At 36.1% G+C, this 22,957-nt stretch overlaps 1 long non-coding RNA gene across 3 annotated transcripts in view; it reads right to left on the minus strand.

Annotated features, from left to right (window-relative positions):
- Positions 1 to 22,957, minus strand: part of Gm34291 — a 39,628-nt gene that overhangs the window by 4,374 nt on the left and 12,297 nt on the right. For all 3 annotated transcript variants that reach the window (XR_866372.1, XR_374578.2, XR_866373.1), the window contains one exon: positions 4,716 to 4,880. This is a non-coding gene — a long non-coding RNA (predicted gene, 34291). The remainder of the gene's footprint in view (positions 1 to 4,715; positions 4,881 to 22,957) is intronic.

A 22,957-nucleotide genomic window follows, 5' to 3' on the forward strand; every position in this document is an offset into this window, starting at 1 on the left:
TCAAACTGAGGAAAAACTAGCCAGTAAAACTGATAGATTTTCAGTTTGACAGACAAACACATCGCTTATTAAGTCATAAGCTTTTCTTTCTTGTCCATTCCCAAGATTTCATACTAATATCAGTATCACATTATCTCATCTTTCCAAAGTGTCATAGTCTTAAAAACTTAAAAAGCTATGAAAGTTCAATCTCTTCAAAGCATTCAAAATATCTCTAAAACGTCCAATGTTTCATAACTGATGTGGGATGTGGGAGGGGACATGGGTATCATTTGAGAAGGGAAAGGAGGGATAAATTAACCCAACTTATATTTTGTTTGTTGAAGAGAAAAAATATATATAAAGGGGCATCATAGACTTTTTAGTATAACTGTAAATATCGTTAAATACTAATATTTAAAAACCATCTTATAGGTGATGAAACTTGAGTTCAGATAGTTCAGATTAGTGTGATGGTTGTCAATATGAAAGAAAGTAAATGTATTTTATAATAATTTAGAAAAAATTAGCTGAGTATTGAACATTAAGAATTACAGTGTGTCAGGGTCTGATAGAAAACCTAGTATTTTGGCTAAAATGTGGGATAAATACTCTATAGAGGTAAATTCATTGGGAAAGAGTAATGGTTATTTTTTTGCCTGTTGGCTCTTTTCACCTGTTTGAATTTTTCCTGAATGTGTAATTGACAGTACTGTTTAACTCTGATCAAATTAAATATCAGTCTGATACACTTAATCTTATGCAAACCTTATTCAGTTAATCACAACTGAAACAATTTCATATGTGTAATAGCTATGAAGTGTCCTTGGGGTGTTGATGTCACTTTCCTCAGTCGTGTAATCACAGATAAATTTCCCATTGAATAACTTCTCACCCATACTCTGGCAAGTAACAAAATCAATGGGCAAACAAAAAAGACTTGAACATAATAGTAGGACTTCAGTCTCATGGCATCAGAAGGACAGAATGGAATGAAGGAGAATAGAGGTGAAAAGAAATCAAATTAATTATATAAATGTTCAAAAATCCTCTCAAAGAACAAAAATGCTTAAAAATTAAATATCACTTGTATGTGCTGCATTTAGATGAGTGTACTTCATAGGTATATGGGTACAAAGACTTCAAGCTTTTGTGAAATTGAATCCACTGATACTGAATTGGTGTGGTTTGCCTTCTAGTGAAATCATGGAACTTAGAATTCTCAGCATTAAGGGATTTGAAAAGAAAGACTCACACTATCTCTGAGGCCCTGAAAACTTGAAGGACAAAGTCACTAGGCAACAACAAGGAGGTTGTGGCATCTAGACAGCAGAAGAGAAGGTGTTTAGACTTCTCTTTCTGCATTAGTACTTCAGTCCAGCCAAAGATGCAGAGATAATTCCAGGAACTTGCTTCAATGTCATGACAGAAGTTGGGTGAATAAGATCTGAAAGACTGCTGCTTTGATGCCTGATCTGGGAGCTTGAAATACACAGGACTGTGAGGGAGTGGCACAGAGGGAGAAGTAGAGAACCATGGTAATCATGGGACAAGAAAGCATGGATTTTAACTTGCTGAGTATGAAGTAGAGCTGCATCTCAAGCTCATGGCATGGTTGTGTGTCAGGAATAGCCAGAGCACTTAATTACAGAGGTAAACACAGCCTTGCCTTGGAATCACAGAAGATGACCAGAAAACAAGGAGCGATCCCAGGGCTTCCCACCCTAATGTTGTGAACTGCAAATGAAAGATAAGCTTGAGCTACAAAAAATTGTGACCATTCTTAGAAGCAAGCAAACAAAAGAACAGCTGTGGTTTCTCTCAGGCTCTTCAAATATCTTGTAATTTTTATTTTTCATTTTTTCCAGCAATATATGCCTAGAATTTTGAACATTTTTGAATTCAATTTAGCCAACCTTGTGTTTTAAAATTGTTTTAGTTTATATTTTAAATTCTGGTATACTCATGTGTATTTGTGAATGTCCATTTGTATATGGCAGGGGGCAATTGAAGGTCAGCCTCTTTCTCCTACCTGAAGCCTGAGGACTGAACTCAGGCGTCCTGGCTCAGTAGTAATCGCTTCTATCCTCTGCCCACCTAGCCATCTATCCAGCTCAAACCTGTACCATTCAAAGCTATCAAATGGAGTTATATCTTCTGGTAGATGTAAAAGTAGATAATGTCTGTGGCTGTCTGTGATGCAGCCCATGAAATCTCCAGTTCTACTCTTTAGATACTGCCTATCTGTTCTTTTGTTGAAAAAAATTTTAAAATGTAGTTCCACGTATTAGGACCCCCATATCAGGTTCCAATGCTGTGTAGCAGCGATTCTAAGCAAAACAACTGTAGCAAGTACAGAACTCCTGGACAATGTTGAGATCTGAATGGATAAAGGGCCAAGTTGAGTTAAGGCAAATAAAATGTGAGGTACTGATGATGGAGCACTGCTGGAAATGGAGGAAGAGTGGCAGAAATCCTGACGGCCATCCACAGCCCTCTGGAAGTTTTGGCTCCACCACTTTGGTCTTATTAGAATACTTAAGTACTTTTTGAACATTTGCTCTTCTGTGTCTTAAATTTGATCATCAGGATTACAGCACCTGTTGTGTTTGAGGAAAAAAAACCTGCCCATCAGCATGCTTCATTTTCGAAATTCAGCAGGGAACAGCTAGTTCATAAAGAACATGAAGATACTGATGATGTTAGATATACCCCTACAATTTGTTTTACATTTTTGTACATTCCTTTGCTTTTTGCATTAAGATGTTCCCTTAAGCATTTTCCCCCCTTAAATGCTACTACAGCATGGGAGAACTGTCAGCAGGCAGGTGAAGGTGAAAAAAAATGTGGACTTCCAGTAAAAATTTCGTGTTATTCAATACTTACTTTCAGGAGTTTCCCATCTATCAGGTACTATGAGCTGGCACTGTTAAAAGTGCAGCATGGTGCAGGCTCTGCTGTAAACAGTGCACATACAGAACAGAAGGAAATAGAGCCTGGCCACCAAGAGTCCAAGAAATAAGCTGAAGAATTCTTACTCACGGGTTCCAGTCGGTGTTTTATTGTTGTAAAGAGGCACCATGAGCACAACATTTTTTGTTCATTTCTCTCATTCATTACATCCCAACCTCAGCCTCCTTTCTCTTCAGTCTGTCCAGTCATCTCCCCTGTCTCCTCTCCCTACAGACCCACTCCTTTATTTCTCTTCAGAAAACTGTAGGCCACTCAGAGATAGCAAGTTGCAATAAGACTAGGCATAAGCCTTCATATCAAGGTTAAGCAAAGCAACTCAGTAGGAGGAAATAGTCCCAGGAACAGACAAAGGCATCAGCAATATACCCTACTCACACTGTTAGAAGTCCCACAAGAACTCCAAGCTACACTACTATTATAACATATATAGCATATTGCAGAGGATGTAGCTCAGACCCATACAGCCTCCATGATGGTTGCTTTCATCTTTGTGAGGCCCCCTTTAGTTGATTCTTTTACAGCAACTCTAGTAAAAGGAAACTTTTAACTGGATTCAGAGATTCAGTTCATTATTGTCATAGTGGGAAGCATGGCTGCCCGCAGGCAGACATGATGCAGGAGAAGTAGCAGAGACTTCCACAGTGAGGTCCACAGGCTGCAGGAAGTGTCAGACCATGGGCCTGGGGTGGGCTTTTGAAGCCTAAAAGGCTACCTGAAGTGACACACTTCCTCTGACAAGGGCATGCTTCCAATCCCTTTCATAAAGTTCTATTCTCTGATGACTAAGCATTCCAATATATGATCCTATTGGATTCACTCGTTTTCAAACCCCTACATCAGATGAAATCAGAACTGCAAGCATCTTATCTATGATGTTAGCATTAAAGGATTTTTACATTTCACATATTAGCCATAATATTGGGGTGGTAATTTGTTCTGTGTCCCCAGTAACACCATCACTAAGTCTTAGTTTATTTTTATGCGTTATTTTGTGTTTACCTCTTTATTGCTCTTTCTGCTCTATTTTCTAGTAGAACAGGTACATATCATGTGCTCTTAGGTCTAAGAAGGTACGAAGATGCTCAAACTTTATTCACATTTCCAGTATAAATCTTGCATTTTTTTACTGTTCTAAAAGGTTTTGCATACTTTTAGAATCTTCTAAATTACTTTATCTAGGCACCAAGGGTTACAAAAGATGAACGGGAACCTAATTTGAACAAAAATTATTTTCTTAGCAACTTTAGGATCATTTACATCTAGCTGGATACATTTAATAAACAGTAATTTAAGTATTAATTCTGAAATTTCACAGGGTATACTTCTCATTTCATAGAACATTTATTTTAAATTATCACAATTTTAACATAATGGAATTTCTCCTTGGATTAACATATGTAAGTTTAAGAACTAACAAAGAATCTTCAAAAGAAGGCTTGTTTCTCCATGTAAAAAAATCTGAGTACTGTTTCATATTCTTAAGGTACATTCTTTGCCATGGTGGGTTTTACCTTAAAATACTGCTCTGCAACTGTTTCTAAAGGTGACATTAATGGCAGGTTATACTCTCCACATCTGCAACCATGGCAAAAAACCAACCCAGTGTGCTGTATTTCATTACTCACAATGCTGGCACATGAAGCTCAGATCTTATATTCTTTCCAATAGACTCTTGGTCCATATAACAATTATATTTCATAGAAAGAAAGAGGCACAGACACTGAAATAAACACAAACAAGACCGAAGCAGACTGAACACTCACTGTTTGGTGTCTTAAAGACTTGGGAACCAAATGCAGCTTTGACTCACTGTTGGTGTCAGATTGACTCACTGCTGTGAGACTGGCTGAGTTCCAGGCTCTTGGTTCTGGGACTCCTGTCTTGCCCTGAAGTGTTGAAGATGATCCCAGGTAAGGCTGATGAAACAGCTGTGTGAGCACAGAGTGTTATCTGTAGCGATTCCAAGTCTAGCATGTGTTTTTACAACAACAACTTCTGCAAATTAGTTCGTGAAAGGTAATATTTGAAAGTCAATGACATTTGAAAACAGGGAAAATATGATATTAAGAGACATTTATTTAAGATATGGTAAGGTAATATATACAGTCTTTCACTAAATAACATAAATGATGCTTCAGCGATGATTCTAATTGAGAAGAAGACTAAGAATTTATATCAGATTAAGTTCTATAAAGCTTGACTTTGAGATAAGATGTGGTTGCACCAAGGGCCTCATTGAACTTCCCCACCTTGGGGGAGTTGTCTAAAAGTGATTTTAGGTTTCCCAGAGAAAATATAGGTCAGTTCCCAGCATGCTTTGAGTCATTGAAATTCCAATGCAGAGGGTGAGATGAACAAAGCAGAATTGGCATCTTTTTTTCTTGATGGATTATTCATCTGCACATTTGTATTTTTTCCACCATTTACAAAGAAAAATATAGTTTATATAAAACGATGAATAAATTGTTTCTCCATTCTAGGCATGGCAGTCAATGAGTCCACGATATCACATATTACCTACACTGAAAACTGCTCTTAGCTCTCCAAAATCTTTGAAAACATTTTCATGTCAAAATATTTGCTAAGAACTATGTAGAAATACTACTGTAGAAGCCTAATATATTTGCAGGCATTTTGTAGATAGGATTCCTAATAAAATGGCTTCTGTTTGATATTCAAATTACATATAATGCTCTTATAAAGAGGAAACCCATATGTTCTCAGTGGCTCACAAAACCATTTCAGCATTGCACTTTTACACTGTGTAAGAAGAATTCAGGGATTCAGACAAAGAGAAACATGTATATTACTGGTAGGGCTCATCTAGTACCATACTAAGTAACTAATAAGTTCTTGTGGTTGAGAACAGAAGGTTGTTTTCTTTTCTTTATTTTATTTATTTATTTATTTATTTATTTATTTATACAATCAAGACTTAATCTCCCTCCCAATCCTCCCTCTGACTGTTCCACATCCCACACCTTCTCCCCACTCTGTCCTCTCCACAAGGATGTCCTCACTTCCTTGCAACCTCCCACCCCAACAGACCTCTCCACCTCCTGGGGACTCCAGTCTCTTGAGGGTTAGATTCATCTTCTCTGACTGAACCCAGACCCGGCAGTCCTCTGCTCTATATGTGTTGAGGGCCTCATATCAGCTGGTGTGTGCTGCCTGGTTTTTGGTCCAGTGTCTGAGATATCTCAGGGGTCCAGGTTGAGACTGCTGGCTCGCCTACAGAGTCCCCACCTCCTCAGCTTCTTCCAGCTTTTCCCTAATGTAACCACAGGGGCCAGCAGAGTTTGTCCATTGGTTGGGTGCAAATATCTGCATCTGATAGAGCTGTCATGATAGGTTCCCTTTTGTGAGCACTCCTTAGCCTCAGTAATATTGTCAGGCCTTGGAGCCTCCCTTTGAGCTGGATACCACTTTGGGCCTGTCAATAGATCTCCTTTTCCTCGGGCTTTTTTCCATTTTTGTCCCTGCAGTACTTTCAGACAGGAACAATTATGGGTCAGAGTTTTTGACTGTGGGATAGCAACTCCCTCTCTCACTTGATGTCCTGTCTTTCTGCTGGAGGTGGGCTCTCTACTGTAAAACAGTTCATCCAAGGTTTGTCCCTCTGAGTCCTGAGAGTCTCTCAGCTTCCAGGTTTCTTGTGCATTCTGGAGGGTCCCCCTCCCCTACCTCCCAGGGTTGTCTGTTTCCATTCTTCCTGCTGGCTCTAAGGGCTTCAGTACTTTGCCCCACTCAATATCTGATCAAGTTCCCCTCTTTCCCTCCCTGTTGCCTTTCCCACCCAGGTCCCCCCCTCCCTGCTGCCTCCTGTGATTGCTTTCTTCTCCCTCCCAAGTGGGATTGAGGATCTTCACTTGGGCCCTTCAGCTTGTTAACCTTTTTGAGTTCTGTGGACTTTATCTTGGGTATTGTTGTTTTTTGTTTTTTTGTTTTTGTTTTTGTTTTTGTTTTTGTTGTTGTTGTTGGTTTTTTTTTTTTTTTTTTTTTTTTTTTGCTAATATTCACTTATTAGTGAATACATACAGTGCATTTTCTTTTGGGTCTGAGTAACCTCACTTGGGATGATACAGAAAATGTAGTTTGTTTACACAATGGAATGCTAATCACTATTAAGAACCAGGATCTCCTGAGCTTTTCAGGCAAATGCATGGAACTAGGAATATCATCCTGAGTGAATTAACTCAGACCCAAGAAGGCTGTTTTCTTTTCTTTTTTCTTTATTTTTTTTAAACTTTTATTAGATATTTTTCATTTACCTTTCAAATGCTATCCCCTTTCCTAGTTTCCTCTCTGAAAGTCCCCTATACCCTCCCTCTCCCTGCTCCCCAACCCATCCACTCCCACTTTCTGGCCTTGGCATTCCTCTGTATTGGGGAATATAATCTTCGCAAGAACAAAGGCCTCTCCTCCCATTGATGGGCAACCAGGCCATCCTCTGCTACATATGCAACTAGAGACACAAGGTCTGGGGGGTACTGGTTAGTTCATATTGCTGTTCCTCCTATAGGGTTGCAGACCCCTGTAGCTCCCTGGGTACTTTCTCTAGCTCCTTCACTGGGGGACCCTGTGTTCTATTCAATAGATGACTGTGAGCATCCACTTCTGTATTTGCCAGGCACTGGCATAACCTCGCAAAAGACAGAAATCAATACCAACACTCTAATCCTTGAGTTACAATTGTATATATAGGCTGTAAAATTGGAAAGAAGTCTGACTTCTGGCCTTTGACTTTTCAACATACTATCTCAGTATTTTATAAAATCAGTGTAAACAGGTTTGTATATTGTCTAGGTGCACTAATATCTCAGCATCACTTTTGAAACATTCTTTATTCCATTTTATGGGTTGGCTCCCTATTCATAAATAGAAATGATTCCATAATACTTCAGTCCTCAGAATTCTATTCACATGAAGCATTCACCTGTAACATCAGAGGTAAAGTGCAATGGCCTCAGACGACACAACTCTGAAGTTTATTTCCATATCCATTTATTAATTGACATCAATTATTATTGTAAAGTGTGTAAAACTGAACTATGAAGAAGTTGCTTAAAGCAATCTTTGATTTTGTTTATGGTAGTATTTTCTAATAAGAACTCAATATTTATTTCATAATAGTCAACATCTGTTGGGTGTTTATGATGCTTTGAATAGAAAGAGATTCAGAATCTTATTCTCTATGATTGTATTGTTTATGTATAAGAATGGTTTGTGTATGTATATGTATGTATGTCATATATATATACATATATATACATACATATATATATATATATGTATTTGTGTGTATGTATGTGTGTGTCTTTCGCTGTGTATGTTTTTGTGTGTTTGTATATATGTATGCATACATGTATGTTTGTGAATGTATTCTTGTGTATTTGTACATATGTGTATATGCTTTTGTGTAAGAGAAAAAGGGAACCTGTTTGAATCCTGGAGAATCACTTCAACTAAGAAGCCATTCTTTTTTTTTAGGAAGTTGATATAATATTTATTTTCTGTATGTCATTTTCTTATTTTTATTTTAATTAGGTATTTTCTTCATTTACATTTCCAATGCTATCCCAAAAATCCCACATACCCCCCCACTCCCATACCTACCCACTCCCACTTCCCGGCCCTGATGTTTCCCTGTACTGAGGCATATAAAGTTTGCAAGATCAATGGGTCTCTCTTTCCACTGATGGCTGACTAGGCCATCTTTTGATACATATGCAGCTAGAGTCAAGAGCTCCGGGGTACTGGTTAGTTCATACTGTTGTTCACCTATAGGGTTGCAGATCCCTTTAGCTCCTTGGGTACTTCTAAGAAGCTCTTCTTAGAGTAGCTTCTGAACACTTATCATATCCCTCCTCGAGTATATAATGACATTGATAAAGTACTCAAAGAACATAAATAAAATAAATACAAAACTTGTAGAAAATGATTTTATTTTTATCCAAAAAGGAACTAACTTCTTTTCATGAAGACATTAGAACTGCTGTTTCTTAAAAGTACTTTTATGTAGATGCTAGGAAAATTTAAACTATATTTTTATTGTATTAAATTATAAGGACTCAATCATCATCAAATTTTTCCTTTTTTCAGTTTTACTCTTGACTTTCAGTCTTTATGGAATCTCTGCATAGAGCTAAATGAATGCTTTCTGTGAGCTCTAATAATGCAGCTATACCAATAGGAATTTAGTAATCTGTTCTACCCCAACTGAGCCCCGCCTCCAATCGCCATATCTAGCATTAATATACAGTACCTATAGCTTTATATAAAAATATTCTTCCTATAATAACACTGTATGCACATGAATACAAGGACACAAACAGAACATATCATTCATAGGAACAAGTAACAATTTAGAACAGCTCTTTTCCTTATCCATATATGCCAGCATACAGTATTCCATATATGCACAAAATATTCCATATATACATACAATATACCATATATGCCAGCATACAGTATTCCTCTCCTTTAATTTTCCCAGGGCCAAGGACTAAGATATCAGAGGCTGTCCTATAGAAAAATACACAGAATTTATTTAAATTAGTCATCTTAAGATGGCCTCCCCTTTTAACTTTCCAAGTAGAATGGAAATAAAATGGAGTCATCAAAGGCTTCCTGATCATCTGTCTTATGACCCTGCATATTCACATGGCACCATGAGTTCCAGAGCCCATGTTTCTTACACTTGGAAGATGAATATAATAAACTCCTTGTTCTTGGATGTTGTCTAATAGATGTGCTTCTCTCAGAAAGTCCAGTATATAAAACCAGAGACTGTGGTAAGGTCATCTTGATCATTTCAAGGACCATGAAGTAAGAATATGCAATAGTTTTCAGTTTGCCTCTTTACATGTATTTTGGGAGGCACATTAAAATGTTGGCCCTAGCTGGATTGGATGTGATGTCTTTCAGTTCCCAAGGTATCTTTTCTTGAAATACACACACACACACACACACACACACACACACACACACACACACACACTCTTTCTTGAGGGTTGAATTAGTCCAACTGTTAACACATTGGGGATAAGTCTGGATTTATTTAACACAGAACATATGTATATTCATATTAGTTGACCTATCTAGATAAACACTTTGCTCCTCTCTATTCACAAACACATCAGAGATCCTTCCACTGTTATGTTCATTTAAATATGTTCTAAAAATAAAGCAGCCAAGAGATGGCTTAGTGGTTAAAAGTGCTCTTGTGGAGGAACTGAATTTTGTTCACCGCACACATGTCAGGCCATTCAAAACTACCTGTTCAAGCTCTATAAGGTTTGATGCCCTTTCCTTGCTTTGGCATCACACACACACACGCACACACACACACACACGCACACGCACGCGCACGCGCACGCACACGCACACGCACACACACACACACACACACACACACACACACACACATGGTGTTCGTTCATACACAGAGACACATATACACATAAGTAAAAGTATGTTTAAAAGTCCTTAATAAATGTAGCACCCATATTTGCCTAACATCCATGAGACCATGTGCTTGATCTCAGAACTACATATGAATGAATGAATACCTAAATAAATAAGATAGACAGTTTTTCTTCTTGATCCCTGTGCTTTCTTTTGTGGAGTAATTATATATATCATGAAAGATTATAGACTGCATTTTTGTATCTACGTACATATTTATATCCATATATAAATATAGAAGTGTGAGGGATTATTCCTGGCTACAGGCCCCCTTTATGTGTATTCACTTCAGTTTAGCTGTGTCCTCAACTCACTAACAGCCACTCCTTTCAAAGGAGGCCCCACAACTCCAATTCCTCCTACAGAGCTCTGGTCCCAGAAGAGTCTGCTTGGAAAGATAGAAGCTCCCTGACTACTCCTATTTAATTGCAGAAATAGCTCTTCTGCGTGTCCCCCAGCCATGCACGCTATTACACTTTTAAAAATGCTTCGTTAGTTTATAAGCCCTGTCCAAATTATCACGAATTCTCTTTCTTTGGGACTTTGATATATAAAATTATCCTCTGTTCCCCTGATAATCCAAATGCTTGGTTCACTTCCAATTTTTTTTCTTTCTGCTGAAATAAATGTGACCCTATATATCCTTTTAAATATTGGTTCCTTTGTTTGTGCTTACATTAGTCTAAAGTATCAATGTTCATTCAAATCTAAATGTGTTTTTAATATTCATGTTTTTTTTTTCTGTGTAGTTCTCTACAAGGTTTAAGGTAATTCACACTTGGGATAGGCATTCCATTTTGCACTTAATTTTTTAAAAAAATGAATTTCTTACAATCAACTTTAAGGTTTGCTGTATGTCAGATATGAAGGACATAACAAATATTACTTAATGTAATTCTATATATGAGGTTTCTTATCTCCATTTACTCTTAACATTATTATATGCTATTAATGTTTTATAATTTCTCTAGTCTAGAGCTTATAAAAATGATTTCTGGCCATTTAAATTTGCATTCCACTCTCATCTATTCGTCGGGTTGGATATCCATGTGTCTATCATGTCTTTTGTCTAATTATGTTTCCGATTCAGTGAACTGTCTATTGGTATTCTTTGCTTTTCAAGTGGGCGTTTCTATTAATTAGACAAATTAGATTGGGAGGATGTGCATGAGTGGTTGGAATCTACAGAACTTAATGGGCTTTAAAACATATCACAATTTCCAAATTAAATAATCCTGTACACACTGTCAAATTGTGTGCTTATTCAACTGTACTAAGACATATGCTGCTTCCCACAGCCTGTTCTTCTGCACTGGAGTGTGATCAGAAAAATAAAAAATACCAAAGGTTTCTCTGAGAGATCAGAGATTTTAGAAGATTGAGGAACTGTGAGGGGGAAAAAAATACATTCTGAACAAGTCACAGGTGTAAAAATGTAATGATGTGACTTGAAAGGTAACTGGAATTTAAATAAAAGCCTTCAATATGACAAATCAAAACTGGATCTCCAAGTAACACACCACGCCAGTGGCATTCGTGTGGGGAGATTTGGGGACTGATGAAAGGAGATGTTATCTGTTTCCACCCTTTGTTCCTTATATTTAAAACAGGGAGATTGAATTATGCCTTGGGGGTTTTCAGTATTAGAAAAACGACAACCATCAGTATGAGGACACGACAGTGCTTTAGGGAAAATCTAGGTCTAGAAACCAGGTGCCCTGACTTGTGTGCCTCTGTGCTTTATAGCTGCTAAGCAATCTAGCCTAAAGGCCTTTTGTAGAATATGGACTACATAGGAAAAGGAATGGGAAATAAGTTCTGAAAGAAGCCTGTAATTTCCACAAACTTAGAATTTTTTTTTCTCTTTACTCTTGGTTCAGCAACAGAGGTAATAGTCAAAACAAGCCTCTATTATTTTTAGCTAGAAGATGCCAGATGAGACATAACTCCTTTCATAGGGGAAAACTCAAGTCTGTGTGTTTACTCACACACCAAACACATCGCTCTGCCTTGCTACATGAAATACTTGGTGACGTCAGCACCAGAGCTCCAATTCTGCTAAGAATACGTTGTGCTAGGCGAGTAAAAGTGCTGAGGCCATATCAGGGGAGCATCTGATGAGAGATTCCCAAAGCTCTTCCCAATGCCAAGTGAAACTTATCACCAGGACATCAGGAGTTTGCCATTGTGTTTAGGTGTAGACTATGAAGCAATCGGCTTCTTGGTATACATGCCCTCTAGTGCACGCCTGTATCTCATTTTTCTTATTAAAACGTATGCTAAGGCAATTTGGGAGGTAAGCCAGGATTGTAAAATATCTCCTCCAAAAAAATCCTATCATTTCATTTTGTGATTATAAATCTTCTTTGTCAATTTAGTGGAATTTAAAATTATCTAGAAGGCCACTTTCTGAGCATTTCTTGGAGGTTATTTCTAAAGGTGTCTAACTAAGGAGGGATACCCACATTGATGAGACAGTACTAGTCAATGGACTGAGGCCCAAGAATGAACAGAAAAAGAGGGAGCAATGAGAAAAGAAGCTAAGTATTTATTAGCTTCATCTTTCCCTTCTTATTGACTGTGGATGCTCTGTATGCCTCCTCATGTGTGTACCACCATTCCATGATTGACTGTCCTTTCTTTCTTTCCTCAAGTTAACTCTTGCTAAGTATTACAAGGCAACAAGAAAAGTAACTCATTCACGACGAGTGTTTGTCAATTTCTATTTTAAGCTTTCAAAACAAATTAAAAATCAATATTGCTCTAATGTACAAAGAAATACTCAGATAAGGAAAATAAAACTTAATTTTAAAGTGGAGCTATCGTGATAAGTATGTAGTCTCTAAGAGGATTATTTTATATATACTATATTTAACTCAAATCTGTACCAGTTCTATTTCTAACTGACATAGGGTAAGTACAACCCCACTAAATATGTCTATAAATCTCTGGATAGAATACACAGCAATATTTTTTTAAGTCCATCAAAAGCAAATGCAGACAGATTGGAGAAAAAAACAAGAATTTGAGGGAGTATCCAACTGGATTCCCCCCCCTCATTATTCTGTGAGGTCACAGAAAAGATTCAAGTGAAACTTGAGGTGAACAAAATTTCATTTAGTGCATAACAAAAGGCACCAACACCCCCTCTTTATTTCCCATCTCTTCTGCAAAAGGAATAGCCGATAGGTCAAAACTAATTAAAATAAAACATTAGGACTATAAAAATGTACTCTCCAAATCAAGAAGATTATTTCCTCATTCCTTGAAGTTTCAAACACATGTAATCATAACTGTGCACAGCCACCTCCCACCATATTGTGTTTCCATATATTGCTTCTTTTCTGCTCTGTTCTCTAGTCAGTACAACATCAACGAAGGTAGGCATCTGCCATGAACATAACCCTCAAAGAAGACAAGCCTGTTCTTTTGTCCAGAGGAACTTGAAAGAGCACGGGAAGGAACTACATTGATTTTCATAACTTATCATCCTCTCTTACTTTCTCTCAAAAGCAATGAGTGCTTGGGTGACATATTTGGGAAGGAGGTGGTATTTTGATTGTTAGTTTTAGTCACTTTAACAGAATTTAGAATCACATGTTTTAAAAAAATAAAATGCAAAAATTCAAATATATCATTTCCTACCTTCTCATGTCCCATTCCTCTGTTGCTTCCAATGTCCCTTCCCCGCATCACTCTCTGAAATTGACATCCTCTTTTTATTTGTTTAGTATTCTAATACACACAAGGGGTTTAAATACATAAATTCAACCTACTGAGTCTGTTTAGTATGTCTTGGCTTGTGTGTATATGATGTTGTGGCCAATCAGTCTGCATTGGATGACAAATTGTGAGCTCATTCTGAAACAGGAGAATTGTTCCTGTTTCATTAGCTACTTGTAGATCTTTGCAGATGGGTGGGAGCCTGTTTAATTTCCCTTCTTCATCAGCATATCTATTAGTATTGTATCTGCTAGTGTTGTTGATATTGTAGATGGTGGTGGTGGTGGCAGTGGTGGTGGTAGTGGTGTGTGTGTGTGTGTTTCTGTGTGCTGTGTGTGAATTTAGTCTTGTTTCTATGTGTTTTTAGGGCTCATCCCTAAGGAGGCTGGTTCTTGTCTCAGCAGTCATTAATTGGTTATAGTTCTTTATCTAGGTCTTAAGAGGTTTCTCTCATCCATGCTGAAGTGATAACTAGTATTGTAATTATGCAGACCTTGTTTAAGCAATCATATTGTCAAGATTTAATGGGTTCTACTTTTCCATCATATATAGAAGATATATCTCATAGCAGAAGTCCTAGACTTCTTATTCATATAATTTCTCTACCACTCTTCTGTGATTTTTCCTGACCCATAGATGTAAATATTGAGTTGTAGACATATAGAGTAGTGTTGGGAAACACGTGGTCATTTGATCTCTGCATTTGAAGAGCTGTGGACTTCTGTAGTGGATTCCATCCGTTGGTAAAGAAAACTACCTTGTATCAGAGGATGGCCTACTCGGCCATCAATGGGAGAAGAGGCCCTTGGTATTGCGAAGATCATATGCCCCAGTACAGGGGAATGCCAGGGCCAAGAAGCAGGAGTAGGTGGGTAGGGGAGCACAGCGGGGAGAGGGTATAGGGGGTTGGGGGGATAGCATTTGAAATGTAAGTGAAGAAAATATCTAATAAAATATACCTTAAAAAAAGAAAACTACTTTGAAGAGGAATGAGAATTTTAATTGCCTATAATTGTATTTCAAATGAAGTTAGAAAGTATACTCATTTAAGAAAGTGGTAGTGGCGTATTCTTCTCTAGTGTCCATAATTTCATAAGGCAGGAATAATTAGCTAGGTTTACAGTATCAAGTCAGAAGTTGTCTCATATTGAATAGAACTTAAATCCAGTTGGCTAGTAGCTGTTTGTTATTCCTAAGGTATATCAGGCACTAGTACATTCTTGGAGATTGTCATCATGGTCATTGTGGTTTCTATACTTTTGACTGTGTGAGATTACTGATTGCTTTTTCTCATGACTTTCAGATTTTTCAGAGCTAGATCTCATAGAGGAAGCTGCCAGGTCAATGTCTGCCTTCCAAGTCCTGTGTTTGAAGTTCATAGTATACTCAGCAATGGTTCTTCTTACCTTCAAGTACTAAGAGGCAACTGATTACAATAGTGTAGCCATATTGAATTGGCAGTCTCTGAACTCTCCTGATGGATAACTTGAAGGTGGTTTGTTCATACCTACCACTGGGGGTTTTGGTAGAGTCTAGGGCTCTTGGGGAAGAATTATCACCCCAAGTGGCATAAAAATTAAATATATATGTGTGTGTCTTATTTAAAAATTGTTAGTATTATTTCTTCATTCTTTCCATCCCATAGTTAAAATGTTCGCCTATTCTCTTCTACCCTCATAGCACACATATCCTACTATCCTCATTTCTAGAGTACCTTTTCCCTAACACAGTATTGCTTTCATTTTCTGGTTTCTATGGATACTCCAGGTTATATGCTTACATCTAAAGACTTAGATTAAGAATCACAAAGGAAGCTGGGCGTGGTGGCGCATGCCTTTAATCCCAGCACTAGGGAGGCAGAGGCAGGCGGATTTCTGAGTTCAAGGCCAGCCTGGTCTACAAAGTGAGTTCCAGGACAGCCAGGGCTATACAGAGAAACCCTGTCTCGAAAAACCAAAAGAAAAAAAAAAAAAAAAAGAATCACAAAGGCGAGAGAACATCATGTTTCTAAGTCTGGGTTACTTTACTCTGAAATATTTTCAAATTCTGGTCATATACCAGAAAAAAATGCATGACTTCATTTTTCCTTACAGCTAAATATAATTCCATTGCACGTATGTTCCACATTTGTGCTATCCATTAATCAGTTGAAGTACATGTGGTTGTATCCACTTTACCTATTGTATATAGAATGGTAAAGAACCTATCTGAGAAAATATTTATGGAGTAGGATGTCTAGTCCTGTGGATATATGCCAAGGACCACTTCTAGCTTTTTGACATTTCCTAACACTGATTTCCAGAGTGGCTGCACAAGGTTGCAATTCCAAAAATAGTGCAAGTGGTGTCTCCATTTACCTCATATTCCTGTAGCATTGTTTGCCAGTTGCTTTCTTGTTCATACCAATTCTGACTGCAGTAAGATGAAATCTCAAAGTACTTTTACTTTGCATTTCTGTAATTGTTAGGACACAATTGAGCACTTTTAAAGATATTTCTTAGTTGTAGACTTTTTATTTCCCCTTTTGAGAACTCTCTGTTCAGATCCAAAGCAAATTTCTTAATTGGGGAGCTTGATTTTTTTTTTTTTGAAACTTTGCTCTTGGAGTTTTTTAAACATTCTAGATAGTATCTGTCTATTGGATGTGTAGCTGACAAATTATCCCTCTCATTCTGGGGGCCTTCTTTTGACTAAATTGTTTGTTTCATTTTCTTTACAGAAGTCTTTTAGTTTTATGATCTCTCATTTGTAAAGTTGTGGTCCTAATTCATCAGCAAATTGAATCCTATTCAGAAAGCCCTTTTCTATAAGTCTAGCTTATAAGGTCCTGACTATTGTTTTTTCTAGCAGTTTCATGATTTCAAGTTTCACATATAAATCTCTGACTTATTCTCAGTTGGTGTTTTGTATGTTGGTAACTATAGCTCTGATTTTACTTTTCTGAATGTGGGCATACGGCTTCTCCAGTATCAATTGTTGAAGATCCTGTTTTTTGGTTTGTTTGTTTTTATTTGTTTGTTTGTTTGTTTTTCTAACGTGCAGTCGAGTCTCAGGTGGTTGTAGTTTCAGGCATAGAAACTGATGTTCTAAGCAGTATTTTTGGGCAAAACATTTTTATAAATTTAGGATAGAAGTGATTACATGATTGTATACACAATTTTAAATCACAGCAAATATTAGAAAAACGCAAGTCAGTTTGATCAACACGATTATACAACTTGATAAAAAATTGACATAATTTTTAGTTATTTTTATTTTATGCTGACAACTATAATAAAGACACATTTTAAGGGCTGCTAATCCCAAGGGAAAAGGCAGCACTAAACTTGTGCAACTTATTCTTAAATATAGCAGATATTCCATGATATGTTAGCAGACTGGAATCTGTTATGTCTATAGTTCAAGATTTCTTAAATGTTAATCAAAGCACATTTAATAATTCTCTCTAATTCTCTATCAGTGTATCATTGCATTCATATTAATGCTATTAGTCATCCAGTAGTAAACTTGTTTCTATAAAATTATTTGTTCTAATTTTAACATTTTTTGAGGTAAGTATGGTGAAAGGGATGCCATATGGCATTGTACTGAAAAATGTTTTTATACAGATACAGATGAATACCCTATATTCATCATTATACAGATCTCTGAAAACTGTGATAAAAGTTGTCCCAAGAAAGCTGTTTGAAATTTCTCTTTCTCTATTAGATTAATACTTATTTTCTTTAGGAAATAAGAATTTGAATTTGAGTTTTATAGTTTTAAGTACTATAAACTTAACTTCCTACCCCCATGGAAAAAATAACATCTTAGAAATTAATTAACCTAGGAGATTATAAGTCTTTACTACTTGAGAAACTTATAGTTTGTAAAAGTTCATTGTGTCTGCAGTGTGGCTTTTCTTAAGGCTGTTTGAGCTTGTGGAGTCTTACTTAATTTCTCATTTGGTGTTTTAACTGTATAAAAGGTCATACCGTAAGTATGCTGTATAAGTTATATTGAAGAGAGGATGGATTTTACCTATAACATGTTTTAAATGGTCAATACAAAACTTTTCAATAAATTCAATAACAGCAGAAAATAGAGACTTGTTTTGTCCTCCAAAAGAAAAGCCCACACTTTTCATTTGTTTCTCTGTCATAGAGTCCAACATACCTGAGAATATACTGAGTCTTGCTCATGAAAAGTCCCCTAGGATTTTAACCAGGAGTATTTCATGAGTCTCTCGTGAGACTTTTATTTTTATTTTACATATGTACAGATCACACCAATGCCTCAATGTCGACCATTTCAGATGTGACAATGAAATATGATTTATCCACCCCTAATTCCTGAGCACTTAAAAAGGAAATAGAATAATCTAATAAATTTCTCCCTTTTAGTATGTTAGATTTTTCTTATTTTCAATATATTTTTAAATATCTTCCACAGTAAGGATATATTTGAAAGTTATATTCTGTTGAAAATCATACTATTTGATAGATAAAAGTTGATTCATTTCTCTGCATATTGGGACCATGGGTCTCAAAAGGATGATTCCAATCTGTGCTGATAAAGGAAAGAGTAATATGAGACTCCTCACTTCTGAATTGTTTTTCCCATGCTAGTAGTATTTTTAGTAAATTTCTAGGATGAAAGCTTCACACAGCTTCTCTCATCTTAATTTTCATGAGATATGTGTCTAATGTGCTGAAGTAATGACATTTGATGAGGTCTTGAAAGTCTGGATTTTTTTTGTTGTTGTTGTTGGCTTTTTTTTTTTACAAAGTTCAAAATCATTGAGATCAATGTTAGAGGGCATGTTGTAATCTGTATGAATAAGTCATGTGATGGTATTAATATTCTTAAAACTACTGAATATAAGGATTAATATCAAGGTATTGTGTCTAGATTTTCAAATACTACTGTTCCACTATCAGCAATACTGGATTATACTATTTTATAAGTAGAAACCTACCATTTTACTAAGTTATTTATAATTAAGTGTCTCTAGGTAACTATTTGTTCACCTTTGGGGCTCAGACAAATGCTATTACTAACCTCAAGAAGAAGAAATTTATTAGTAGACAAGCAGAATTTGTCATGCAACCCAATAGCTTTAGGGATTTTCAGTATAGCCAGAAGCATTCTCTTCTGTTCAAGTCAGTGAGATAAATTTGTTGTTGCTCTCAGGGACAACAGACTTCAGAGTAGAGGAGTTCAGAGGACATTAACTGTTTTTTTTTTTTTCATTGTATTTTTATCAGAAAGTAGATGTAGGAAAGAACCTGGGAGACTTGAAAATGCATATTATAAAATTGTCAGAGAGTTTTATCCTTCAAATTCCATTAGCTATTTTCTCTTTTGTTAATGTACTATATAGCTATCAAGGCCTTTTAACATTAGTTTTCAATTATAAATGATAGATAATACAAGCAAGGATAAAAATTGTTTCCTCTTCTAGCCCTTTATATATAAGCTTCCACAGACAACGGATAGTTTTTATTTCAAAATCCTTGTGCTCCTTGTTGTTGAAGAAGATGACATAAATGGACAATCAGACCAAGAAATTTATTGAAAATAGATATATCATGTCAGGTAAGGCTTACAGGAGTCATATTTTAATTGAATTTTAAAATGCTTATGAGAAATGTATAGGCAGGAGAGATGAAAAGTTATAGTTTCCTTTGACATAATGTTTACAAGTACAATCTTCTATAACATATTAGCATGCATATTTTAAACATTAGGGTTTAGTGAAATCTATAGATAACCACGGAGTAATTGCTTTCCTAATGACTCTTAAAATCAAAATGTAGATCTGTGTTTTGACACTAGCCCTTCCAAGTTAAAAAAGGACTCCATGGTAAATTCACACTGCTAAACTCTGCAGGTAAGGATACCAGATAAATCATAAAAGGACATATTTTTGGAAGACATGAAAGAATAGTAGATGGAAATCTCACTAAAGAGAAAAAAGTTCAGAGAAAATATTACAAGGTAAACCCAGGAATTTCATTCGTCTTTCTGTGAGTCTTGCTCTTTGGGAGTGTGTTCCAGAACAGATGATTTGTGTTCCTCCAAAAAAGAGAACTGGTGTGTGTTGACGCAAATAAGCCAGCAGAAGTTTGAGGTTTCACCCAGGGATGTAGACTTACACTGTTCCAAACTCTTTACCAATTTTTACCTGAAAAGTTTTACTTAAATTACAGATGAGCTAAGTAAATAAGAAGAACGGTTTTGACTTGCACAGCTTAGGACTTGACCCAACTGGGTAATGGGTAATGAGTAATGAGGAAACAACAGACACATATACTGTCTAACAAGCTAGGAACAGGTTGGCTATGTTCTCTGATGGAGATGTAAAAATATCCCAGAAGCTCAACTGCTTAGTTAGGGCTTATTATATACATCTGAATGAGGTAAGAGGGCAGTTAACCAATCTAAATAGATCTCTGTAGGGAAGCAGTCTCAGGTTATAGGAATCCATCCAGGAGGAGGAACCTGCAAATGATTCTTGTTTATACACTGGTTTTAGGTAAAACTCCATCACTCATCACCATTCCTATTTGGAGCAGGGGAAAGTTTTGCCATTCTGCTGGGGTTCAGTCAGGGCACACCTTGCATTGCCTGGTATCTGAAGCATTGGTGTCCTTGAAATGACTCCGTTCATGTCAATAATACATATCACTAATCAATAATACACTCAGGACTTCATTCCTCACAAAGAAACAAGAGACAAATATTGGAAAATCAGAGCAGCGATACTGATGTTGAAAGAAATGGCCCTAAGGACATTTATTTCTGATGTATCTGAAGAGAGCATTAATTTGATCGTGGCAATCGAGCAAGACCTTTTCTTTCTGGAAACATTCACCCAATTAGTTATGACAAAAGGCAAAATTGGTATTTGGCACTAGATAGAGAGTTTTGGGAAACTAAGAAACAACAGACATAGCACAGGCACACAAATAGCCTCCGTCTTGAAATATTTGCAAACATGAGCTGCAGAGGGCAAGCTGAAACTCTCCAAGAGGCACGCAGGCAATTCTACCTATTGCTATCTCACTGTAGGAAATGGAAATGTTCCCCAAACCCTTAATGAAAAGGTGTTTGGATTGTATATTTACCAAGTTAAGGAAAGTATCTCACCAAATCCCATGCAGTTTTGACTTAGCTTCATTCTGAATGGATTAAAGTAAATGGCTCCTCTACTCATTCTCCTGGCACCACTGTGATATAAAGCAGACTCTAAATCCTGACCACATATAATATTTTTATTTTACCTTATTTATGTGGGTGTAGGTATGGGAGGTTAGTGGTCAACTTTTGGAAGTTGATTCTCTCTTCCAAATTTGGTTCTAGGGATCCACCTCAAGTTGTCAGGCTTGGTGGCATTTGCCCTTACTTGCTGCGACATCTTCCCAGATACAGTCTTTATAGATAGTCTTTATAAATGTTACATGAAATGACCATCATGCAAATCATAAGGCATGTGTAGATACAAAACATAGGATCAGATTTTTGGGTGACCCCATCTTGGGATAAAATAAGTAATTTTAAGTGACTGTTCAATACTTTAAGATTTAAGAAATTATAGAAACAGTAGAAAAATTGGGGAAGGCATTCACTATGGAACAAGAATGTATACGATAGAAATAAAGCTACAATTAAGAAATCTGTGGGTAGTTTCCACAGGTCAATAGTAATCATCAAAAATATATCACCATCATAATTAATAAATTAATAATAATAATAATGGGAAAGACAAAATAACTATGGATCTGTGTGCCTTCAACAAAAAAGTACAAGGAGCCTGTGAAACAAAAGAGAATTTAAAATATATGGCTGGATACTTCAGTCATATGGCTGAATAATGAAGAAAATAAATATGTTTCTAAGTGGATGGATAGTAAAAAGACATAATTTTTTGAAATAATGATAATAACAAAATAACAAATGACTTATCAAAATAAAAATTAAGAGGCGTGCCAATGACTGTATACACTTAAAATGTACAAGTGACTGTTAACATGTAATTATGTGCTTATCAAAATATTTTTCAAAACAAACATAAATTGAATATGCTTTTAGTAAATAAAACTCAGGACCTCCATCATCAATTGGTATTTGCAAATGTGCAAATGAAAATTATTATGTTAAAGAAAATTTATTTAGAAAATACATGCAATACATAAAGATAGTTAAGAACATTATATATGGTATTTGTGTAAATATTATCCAAAATACTATTTTGTTTGTGGGAAGTTGTTATGTAAAAAGACTTAAAATTCCATATGCTAATAAAAAATTCCTTAAACTATACTACAAACAAGAGAGAAGAATCCTTGAAAGCATTCTAAGATAAATATTCTAAGATGAAAGAAAAAGGAAATTATTAATAATATCATACAAGTAAACATTAATTCATAGCATTAAAAGAATAATAATTTATAATAATTTAAAAGGTAATATGGAAAGAAATTTGAGACATAATAGTGTATGTTTATTTGAATGCTAGAAATGAAAATCTAAGAAATATAGAAGATTCTGTAAAAGACAACAGCCAATAATACTTATAGCTTAAAGTGCATAAGCTTTATATATAGATTAGGTATTGAAAAATAGTCCACTTGTTATATAGCTATAAAGTTAACTTCGCTCTCTAAAACATACTTTGAATAAGAGGAAATGTTGAAAATGACAAGGGATTGGAGCAGAGAACACTGTTAATAGTGGCGTGTCAGCAACGTGGCAAAAATAAGGATGTTCAGAAAGTTCCAGGAAAATGCAAATTTTTTTATTTCTCCCTGCTCCACAGGACTCCAGTCTTACA

Source organism: Mus musculus, chromosome 2 (genome assembly GCF_000001635.26).
Source record: "Mus musculus strain C57BL/6J chromosome 2, GRCm38.p6 C57BL/6J".
NCBI lineage: Eukaryota > Metazoa > Chordata > Mammalia > Rodentia > Muridae > Mus > Mus musculus.